Below are 11,323 nucleotides of genomic sequence, written 5' to 3'. Positions count from 1 at the left end.
GAGGGGTCAGGGGGTCGATCCGCACCGATAATGGGCAAATGGACAAATACTGGGTCCGTGTCATGGGGGGGTCAGGGGGGTGGTCAGGAGGGGTCAGGGGGTCAATCCGCAACAAAAATGGGCAAATGGACAAATAGTGGGTCCGTGTCAGTGGGGGCGTGTCCTGGGGGGCGTGTCCGGGGGTCCGGGGCTAAATCCGGACCAATAATGGGCAAATGGACAAATAGTGGATCCGTGTCAGTGGGGGTCGAGGGGGGTGGTCTCGCAACTCAATGGCACCCCTAGAGGTGTCCATTACCTGGTAGAATTAGCCTTGCAGGTAAAATCTTTGAAATTTTAAAAGTGTCCATTCTGTAACCAGTTTAACAGCGTCCATGGTTGACACGAAAGGCGTACGATCCCTCGCCCCAATTATGGTGACAATGGCAGACTAAATGAATGGCATTTTTGACACAAACCCACTAGGTTCCCTTGCTCAGAAAATCCTAACCGAACGGACCGTCACAGAGAACCAGCAGACAAGGATAAAACGTCGGAAGGAAAGATCAGAGAGAAGAGTTCGCGGCTTCCGCCTTTGCTGTGATCCGGGTCCCTTGTGGTATGATTCTCTCTTATACGGGCCCGGGGTATACATTTTGAGCAGTATCCCAGGAGCACAAGTCATGCCAGGGCTTTAATCTCCCAAAGGAGGTTATGCAGTTTATTCCTGATCCATTCTCAATAAACCATGACTCAAACTTCATTTCAAAATTAAAGGGCTCATGCCTAACATTGATGAGAAATAATTGATATCCAGTCTTCACTTGCTTTGAAACTGCACTTGCAGTCTGAAGGTCCAATCAACTTTTGACCATCTAAGCCAGGCGATAGAAACATTAATCTTTATGGTAAGTGGGTAATATTTGTAGCCGAAATGTAACATAAATTTAGAATGTTTTGCCTATTTGACAGAAAAGACAGAACGTGACTTTAGAGAACATTTGTATGAAAAACTACAACTCCCACTATGCACCACAATGCACAGCTCTGCAAGACACTCCCATTAATCGGAACACCGCTCAGATATGCTATTGTGTACATAAACACGTCTTTGAAATAAACTCGCGCAAAGTGCCCGGAACCATTCACCCAACAAAAGTTCATATCCTTATCTGATGCAGAAATGTTAAACAGAAAGCACACAGTGAGAGTACAGGCACCAACAGTGTTGCCAACTTGGCGACTTTGTCGCTAGATTTAGCGACTTTTCAGACCCCTTTAGCGACTTATTTTCAAAAAAGCAACTAGCCACAAACCAAGTGACTTTTTCTGCCGTTGTTGGAGACTTTTTTACTTGAAAGCACGTATCATTCACTCTTCCGTGGGCTCCACCCCTATCCCAAAGCACTCACAGGCGATCTAGTCCTCGCGCATCAGAGCAGAGTCTCTCCCAGCTGCAGGGCAGGAGATGTTGTTCATCTCTCCGCATCCAGACGGCATGATTTTATTACCACTTGTATTTCAAAGATAAAAGATTGGATGACACACAATTTTCTTTGTTTTAACAGTGAAAAAACTGAGGTTCTGCTTATTGGAACACCACACCAATGACGTAAAGCTGGGTCGGTTACTTTGCCCATTGATTGTTCAGTTATGGAATTTAAACCAAAATTGAAGAATCTGGGCGTGATTTTCGATTCTAGTTTAACATTTGAACCTCATATTAAAAACACTGTTAGAACATCCTTTATTTATATCAGAAACAAGTTCTGTTTTTCAATTAATGTACGAAAGAGGTTAGTTTCGGCAACGTTTTTGCCAGTACTTGATTATGGTGACGTGGTGTATCAATCTGCCTCCTCTCAACTTCTCTCTTCTTTGGACGCTGTTTACCACAGCGCTTTAAGATTTATATCAGATTGTAAGCCTCTAACTCATCATTGTATATTGTATAATAGAGTAGCCTGGCCATCTTTGTCTATCAGAAGGAAAATTCATTTTTACTTAATTATTTATAAATCTATTCTGGGGTTGTTGCCTTTGTATTTAGGTTGTCTTACTCAAAAAAAAAAACGTGCTGGGAGATATTCCCTTCGGTCTGAAAATTATTTTACTCTTTCTATTCCATCTGTAAGAACTGAAATGGGGAAAAGGGCATTTATGTATGCAGCACCATTTGAATGGAATCAACTTCAAACACAACTGAAACTACAAACTTTAGTGACTATGGATCATTTTAAGTAAATTATTAGGTCAATTGAAGAAGACTCTCTGATTTGTAATTGTTTTTAAATTTGTTTGTATACATTGTTGTTTTTAATTTCTGTGACTGTAACTGCTGTCCTCGTTAGGTCAGGACTCTCCTGTGAAAGAGATTTTGAATCTCAGAGAGATTTTCCTGATTAAATAAAGGTAAAAAAAAATACTTACAAGGCTTTACATGGATTGGCACCTCAATATTTGGCTGAGCTTTTAATTCCATATATTTAATCACGTGACCTTCGCTCTTCTGAAACTGGCCTTTTAACTGTTCCTTTAACTTGTTTAAGATCAATGGGCAACAGGGCTTTTTCTTCATTAGCTCCAAAACTATGGAACTCCTTACCTATTGAGATAAGGCAAGCTAATAGTCTTAGCATTTTTAAATCTCGCCTTAAAACTAATTTTTTTAGGTTAGCTTTTAATTGAACATTTGTATTTTATTCCTTTATTTATGGTTTTACTTGTTGTTGCATTGTTTTATATATGTGTGAATTATTTGTATATTGTTGTTGTTCAGCGCTTTGAGATTTACATTTAAAGGCGCTATAGAAAATAAAGTTTATTATTATTATTATTATTATTATTATTATTATTCATTCATGTGTATTAAAATTAAATTTGTGACCGTTCATAGAGAAAGAGAAGTGTAAAAAAGCCAATTTAGTAAGAATGCAAATATGACGTGATGACATCACTTTGCTAATGACGCAGTGACGTAATCTAGCAACATTTAGCGACTTTCCAAGCAAGCATTAGCTACTTTCCATTGAAAAAGTTGCCAACACTGGGCACCAATAATCTGTCCAAGCTCATATACTCCACAGAAGCGCAAGCTCAATGCGTCTGCTCGTAAATCAAAACACGTCTGTGTAATAAACACGTCCAAACACGCGCAAAGTAGCTCTCTTGCCTGGAAACATTCACCAACAAACGTCCATATCTTTATCTGATGCAGAAATGTTATACAGAAAGCACACAGCGAGAGTACAGGCACAATTAGTCCGTCCAAGCTCTAGCCAGTCCGGGCTTCTCTATGCAGCAGAGGCCGAGGATTGCGGCGAAATGATTTTACATCATTGAAAGAAGGAAGTGCAACACTGAAATCAGTATTTCTCCCGTCTCAGAGGAAACTGAAGGAATGAAGCACGACCATTTAAAAACATGACTGGGGTTCTAACGATATAAAGCTTAATGCAAATCGATGATGTGTCCCTTTAAGAAAGTGTTTGTGCTGATACTGACAATGTTTGGATCCACCTACACATGTGAGTCTAGCTTTTCTCATATGAATGCAATCAAAGTAAAGCCACGTTGCTCCTTGAGCAATGAGAAGTTATCCCAGTCTCGAGAATTGCACTTACCACATATGAGCCAGATTATGTTAAAGGTGCAATTTGTAAGAAATTTGCAGTAAAATGTCCAAAAACCACTAGGCCAGTGTTATATATTTTGTCGAGCTAATTACTATTAATATCTGTAATGTTTTCAACTACTTGTAAATCGTGAGAAAATTTCCATTCAAAACATTATTACGGGTCTCCTGTCAATGACGTTAATATCCATGTGACCCTTTGTCACCGCCTTTACTGACGTAACCCACATGACAACACTGGTCGAGTTCGAAAATATAAAATGGCAGCCAAGGAAGCAACTGGAGCACAAATTTAGTGAAAATAAACGTATATTTTCACTTTTTACACATTTTAATTGCATTTATAGCGAGAAATAAGTATTGTTGTTTTCAAATATGTGATTAGTTATCACAAAGGCGCTCTCTGTTCATATTTCAAACACGCTGCCTGTACTGGCAAACTCTGTGTGTTTGTTCCTATGACACTTCTAATTTTTCATCTCACCACTTCTAGGGAAAACCGGTGCTGACGTAATTGACGGTCAATGATAGTAGGCTCAAGCACCGGAACCTTTCCTGTGGTCTTGGCTTGACACTCCTTTTATAGATGCAACCAACCCCATTGCCTCTAGAGAGAAGGCATACTCAAAACATTAAATTGTTGTAAATCAAATATTGAAGACAAATTAAATGAATAACTACTTATATTAACCATAAGGAAAAAATATAAATATGGCTCCTACACTGCCTTTGAAGTGCGTCGGAAAGCCTTTCTCTGAGCTGCCTTCAGGCCTCCGAGTCCGAAGTCATGTCCTCATGAGGCAGCGAGGCAACAAGTCCTCACAGCCTTGAGTTTTCGGACGCAGCCAGTGTCGTGGACAAATGCGGAACTATGCGCTTGCTTATGGACAACTCTTTACCGTCTGCCGCTGGTTGTGTCAGCTCCTGTTAGCGTACGGGCCAACCAAACAACCCAAGAAGAGTTTGGAACAAAACGAGAGAGGATCAATTTGTTGTTGCATTATCTGGATGGAGAGAGCTTCACGACAACATTTAACTAGACCGAGATTCTGATCCTGCTTGTGTTTTACGCGATGGGTGAGTTGTTTTGATTCGTAACCCTTCAAAAAACATATGCTATTATATTGATCACAACATTAGTGTGTCGATTGTAATCAGCGCGTCTTCCCGCGGACGATATGCATATCAAAGGTATTGTACAGCAATATAAGTGGTCATTTTAAGACACTTCACAATAAGATTTGTACTTTCAATACATTATGTGAAAAATCATTGTAGATTGTAAGTTGAAAACTTAATTCTGTGCTGTGTTAACCATCGAATTTGGACTAATACGGTAATATCTATGACTGAAAATTTAGTTTTGAACATCACATATAAACATATACTTGAAACTGCAGTTGCAGTTTTGCACTTATGACAGCTTTATTTTATTGTTTGATAGGGGCAGAGCATGTGAGCGGTGCAGAGCGGTGTGACGCTCCGCTAAATATTCCGCTCTACTGTACAAGCGCTCCACTCAGTCGCTCACCGCCCAAGCAAGCGCTCCGTTAACTTTGCGCTCACGCTCGCAAATAAACCAATTCCCGCTCAGATCCCGCACCGACATAAAAAAAATATTTAGTAAGCCTAGTTGTTTTCTGTAGCCTACTGACGTTCTTGGATAATTGCATTTAATTAAAGTATTAGCTGATAAATCGCAGTTATGTACAGTTGTGTGTTGGCTATTAGACCTAGTTTAACTGATACGGATATAATTCAAATTAACAATTTGTTTCCATGAAATCCACATGTTTTACTAATTCACAATTTTAAGTTATAATAAATGTTATAAGTAATTACGAAATATTATAACAATTCGTTCCCCTTATGAGAAAAAGATTAACAAACTATAATATTATATAAATATTGTAGCGGCGTGTATGATTTCCCAGAAGAACGAGCAGGAGACCGGATAGATTTCACACAAAACTTAAACAGGTTGTTGGTTTATTGCCTATTTTTCCAGCCTAACACGGGTATTAGGAGGTGTCCTTAAATCCCTCTCGTGCAAAACTAGCAGGCATCAAAGAAAAACAACAACGACTACGTTAGTCTACAGTAGTCTAACTTACAACCAAAACACTTCTTCTCCCCCTCTCTTTTTACCGCCTCCACCACCCTCTATTGCCCCCTCCCGGACACCTCCCCCCAAACAGTGTCAATGTGCAGTTATTAACCCCACTAAACAGTACATCCACAAAACATTAACACATTATTATCAAGAGCTACCAGCATCCTCGCCACACTATATTATTTGAAAAAAACTAAAATAAATTGAAGAACAATTTCTTAACAAGAAGGTTTTTAAGTGCGAATTTACATTGCATCGGTAAAAACAGAACACAGTGTCTTAAAGAAATTAAAATTAGACAGTATTTATGAACCTGTAAATGTACAAAATGAATGCAATACAGAATATTTATTTATGGCATTTTCAATAGTATATTAGTAGATAAATTAACATGTATCTATATAACGAATAAATCATTATTTTGGCTAAATTAATCTGGATAGATCATTTTAGTCAGACTAAACATTTCATCATTTCAGAACAAGAACAAGCTTAAATGCTATCTATAACAACTTACATTTTATCCCAGATGTTACATGGTCGAAAATATGTAGAAATATAGCCTATACGAGAACAAATTACAGAACAAAAATGTTTAGCTCACGCGGACCGAACGAAAAGCCGTTAATTAAGCGGACTCTCTGTAAAATAGAGGACGTGCTGAATCAGTCGAGTCGGCAGATTATCATCAATGTTTATAATGTTCCACGCAGATACTGTTGATGAAACAATATCTAAATGTCCAGGTAAGTCAAGTGTTCAGTCAGTTAATACTAAAGGCACTGGCGTTTTTGGCTACAGCTTCATCCACGGAGTGGCCGCTGTACATACACAAAGAACTATAAATGTTTTTATTATAAGTGGTTTTAATGCTGGTAAGCAATCAGTTATATTATGTAGGCCTACAAATATATTTGTATTTGTGTTGATCAGTTGGATTAAAGTTATTTTAATCTTTAAAACTGCATCTAGATGCAGACGATGCTACAGTTATTCTGTCATCTTAGTTTCATTTCTTTCGTTTATATATAAGGCTAGGGACTTCCTTAAAACAATATTTGAACTCCATAACTTGTTGCTAGCCGTTTTTACAGATTCTCGAACTAGCAAATTACCAAAGGGCATTCTGGGATGAGCGAGCGCAAGGCCGTAGCCAGGATTTTTCAAATACCGAGGACATTTTTTTTTATTATTTACATTTTTTCCATATTACAGAATAATAATAAACATGTCCAAACTACGACATAGCACAAATGTGTCTGTGAGAATTTTGTTGGTGACTAAAAGCATCCAAAATAAATCAATGGTTACATTTCATCATTTGAAGTGCAAGTCACCCTTTGCCTAGAAACTGCAAAACTGTGTCATTTTTTCAAGAAGCTTCTTAAATTTTCAATTTAGGATTAATTGTTAAGAGTATAGAAGGAGTTTATATGTAATAAGGGGTCTTAGTGGCTGCTTTTTCTTCAATATTCAGTGTAAGTCATCTATTTCAAAAAATATATTTTTTGGTTTCTAATAACAAAAATTTATTTGTTTGGCACAGCTATATTTTGTCTACAAAAGTAATTTCAAGCATTTAACCATAAGCCTTCAGATTTAATGATTTTAAGACCATAGTTAACATTTTAGTTAAGTGACCTTAAACTTTTGAGCAGTAGTGTAGGTTTTAATCTCATTGGTAGCCGTATTGCATCCCATATTTGTAGGCTATTTGCTGCATAACCTTTAACTTTCACATCTTCCCTTCTTCTCTGCTCATTTTTTGCTGGCTTTCCAAATGATAGTTAAGTTTGTTACAGCCTTTTCATTTTCATTTGCTTTATTTGATTTGTTTGCGACCGCTACCTTTGAGCTTGTTGTACTTCCATCGGGCCGGGCGGACTCCACGTGAGGACCGGGCTGCTTGTGATTGTCTAGCAGCACCTGCTGCTCGTTGAGTGTAGAGAATGATACGTGTTCTCGCGTCAGGCTCCAACCACGACAGAAAAGATCGCTAGATTTGTCCCTTTTCACTTTTTTAAGTTGCTTAATCTAGCGACAAAGTCATCAACAAGTTGGCAACCCGACACTGCTCGGACTGTGCATGTATATAGTGTATGAGCTAATCCTGCTTCTGGTTGGCTAACGATGGAAATTCAGCCAATCATCATTGATTATGTGGTTGTCCCACCCCCTCTAACATACACAGGCCAATCAGTTATGTGTTTCCCACCCCTCAACACACGCAAGAGAAAAACATTGCCTGTCTAATGATGAGAGTTTACTCGCTTCATTGAGATTAATTATACTAATGCGCAGCATTTTAATGTCAGTACTGTGACGTTTATATATAACACCGTTATTTCCATCACTGCACGTGATGGTCCGTAGATGCAAGGATTGTCTCGTCGGCTATTTTCACATCAAAATGAAACGAAACTTCAAGAAAAAACTACAGAGGACATGACCTCGGTGTCCTCAATGGTAGCTACGGCCATGAGCGAGCGGTGCTGAGCGTATTGAGCGAGCGGAGCGGAATTTTCGGAAATGCGCTCTGATGGAAATATTACCGCTCAACGCTCTGCATCTCTCACATGCTCTGAGTAAAAACTGGCACAACTCACCCCACTCTCCCCTATCCAGTGACTTTAAAGTGAGGCCATGACAGTAATGCCTTCAACTTAAGGATGTACTTATATTTTAAGGATGTTGTGCATCCCTGCAAACAATAACTTTGGATCTGAAATAAATTGTTTCAGAAATAAAGCTTTTGGGAAAAAAGTGGTCTTGTGGCACAACTTGCCCCTGGTGTGGGTTAAGTTGTGCCGGTGATTTCTTAAGTAAAACAGAACATTTTAATGTTATGAACTGTAATGCTACATTGAAGCAAGACAAATTCAATATACAATTACTCATTTAAGGTTTATTTAGATATTATCACTCTATTAAATTGTTGGAATAAGTCATAGTTTTTGGAAAAACACAACTTAAGTACACAATATATGATATTTCTGAATAATTTTAGGCAAAGTGGCTTTTGCAATAGATGCTGTCAGGAATTGTCAAGGCAAGAACCCAGATGCAGACAGAAGTAAACAAAAACTGATGACTTTAATAAACAAGGTACAAAACAGTAAAACAAAACCCACGAGGGGGCAAAACATCAAAACTACAAGATAACAAAAACACTGACTAAGCTAGGATGACACTACAAACAGACTTTACTTGAATACAACAAACTAGACTGGTATAATCAGGATACTCACAGATAGAATGACAAAAGCACAAGCACAGAACAAAGAGCACAGGGACATTAAATAGAGAGAACTAATGAGGGGAACAGCTGAAAATAATAACAGGTAAGGGATCGTGTAAAAAGTGACAAGACACAGGAAATACGTGGTCCCATAAAACAATCCCAACGACGTATCTCCCACATAAAACATTGTACTGTCAGGACTCTGCCATACTAGAACAAAATATACAACAAGACAAGATACAGGCAGAATCCTGACAGATGCCTGTTGACATACACAGAACATTGCTGTCAATTATGTAGCATATAAGAACAAAGTGACTAGACTAATTTCTAAACATCCTATTGTGACTTGGCCACTTAAAAACTTAATAAAACTTCTCTTTAATAACATAGGCCTACCTGCTATTTGTTTCATTTAGATAACATTGATTTCAGTTTTGAGTTTGCATTAAGTCAAACACTGATGAGGCATGTCCATCTTCTCACTTCTCCAGATTATCTCCTGTGAGTATGTAGGTCTAGGTGGTCTGGATCTGGCCTACTATTTAACATCCCACTTGTCAATACTGCAGGGGAATATAAACCTATGCTGTCTTATGGCTGAACCACCAAGTTTTCGAGATGTGGGTAGTTTCTTGAGCACATCACCTCTGGCACAACTTAACTTAGGCCCTTTGGCACAAATCACCCCAGACCTACAAGTCTGAACAATTAGCATGATCCAGCAGTTAAGAGCTAACACTATGCTAACTAGACTTGTTGTGTAGCCTGCTAAAGCACTAAAACGTGTGAAATATTTTCGATCGGCGGCTGACTTGAAGCAGAGCATTCCGGTTAGTAATTTTCTCCGACTTCAGCTGGCGCTGCAGGCACATGACTGTGTCATATGGTTTTTAAGTACCGTGAGAGCGTTTCGAGAGTAGCTTCTCCAGAGCGGCTGCCCGGAGTTGTGATGACGTAACAGCTTTACGTGATTGGTCGCCTCACTGGTGACAACGATCACGTGCGTTTCAAGTTTAATCCAACCTTTAGCTCCACTAATAAACATTATAAATTCAAGTTTTAAAACAGGAAAAAACACTTTAATATGCTTAAATATGTTATATTGTGTCGTGTAATAACATAAAAATGAAAATAACAAACTCTATTGGTATTTTAATAATTTAGGCTTGTTTCCCGTTATTTTCGGGTATACAGTATAAGCAGCAATTAAAATATTCGATATAAAATATTTCTGGTTGCAACTTTTTATTAAAAGGTTTGTTTTTATTAAATTCAGCATCTAATTCACTTCATTTGCGATTAAAAACAAGGAAACACGGCGCACGCGTCACTACGGCAAGCAGCAGGTGTCCAGCTTGACGGCTCCGTCTTCAGTTCCTCCCTCGACTGCAAGCGGCAAACCTCACTGATCGGTCTGCGCAGCGCCGTATGATCTCGAACACACCTAATTAAAATTTATGGCTTTTAAAAATTATGTGGTCACATCACCAATTTCTTCTATAGTTTTCCAGAAACAAGGGGTGAAACAACTTCCCCCCTGGCACAAACCACCCCACTCTCCCCTATAAGCTATTACATATGTTTACTGTTTTAGGGGTAAAAGGTGTGTATATTTCAGTATTTGCAGTTTTGCACTTTGTTGTAGGCCTAATCAATACAAGTTGAATGTGTGAAAGAATAAAGGAAACCAAAAGAATAATGTACCTTATTTTATTTCATATATTATGTACCTTAGCATATAGCAGGGGTGGGCAACAGTTTTAGCTTGAGGGCCACAGTTACTTTGGCAAAGTTAGCAGAGGGCCACACTTGGAAAAACTGCAATTAAACATAGTTACATGATTAAATGGTAAAAATTAATTCAATGCGAATATGTGTAAGGCTACTCTACAGTTACTTTGACAGCCTATTTCAAGGCCTGATATTTATTTTTGCTAGGCCTGTCGGACCTAGGCTACTCTAACATTACAATAACTGGATTTACTTTCAAGGATTCATTTCATACCCCGCATATTGTTCAACTGTCATTCATACTACAGCAACACACACACGATTTATTATTATTATTTCTTTTATATTTTATTTTATATTGACAACCACAGTGTTTTCCGCAGGATTTTGAGAGACTGTGGCGGTGATGACGTCACAAACCGATTAGCATATATGTGACATCATTGCGTTGTGTTTTACTCTTTGATTTGTCGCATTATATTGCATTTAACACAACTGAATGCTATTTCTTTTACATATTATCTGTTCTGTTGTCTATAAAATAGTGACTAAACAGGACCCAGTAACAACCCACAACCCAGTAACTCTTTGTTTAATCAAACCAGCTCTTTCTTTAACTGCT

The sequence above is a fragment of the Misgurnus anguillicaudatus genome, chromosome 12, assembly GCF_027580225.2.
Source record: "Misgurnus anguillicaudatus chromosome 12, ASM2758022v2, whole genome shotgun sequence".
Classification (NCBI taxonomy): domain Eukaryota; kingdom Metazoa; phylum Chordata; class Actinopteri; order Cypriniformes; family Cobitidae; genus Misgurnus; species Misgurnus anguillicaudatus.
The sequence above is the reverse complement of the archived record's forward strand: the minus strand, read 5'-3'. Positions refer to the sequence as shown.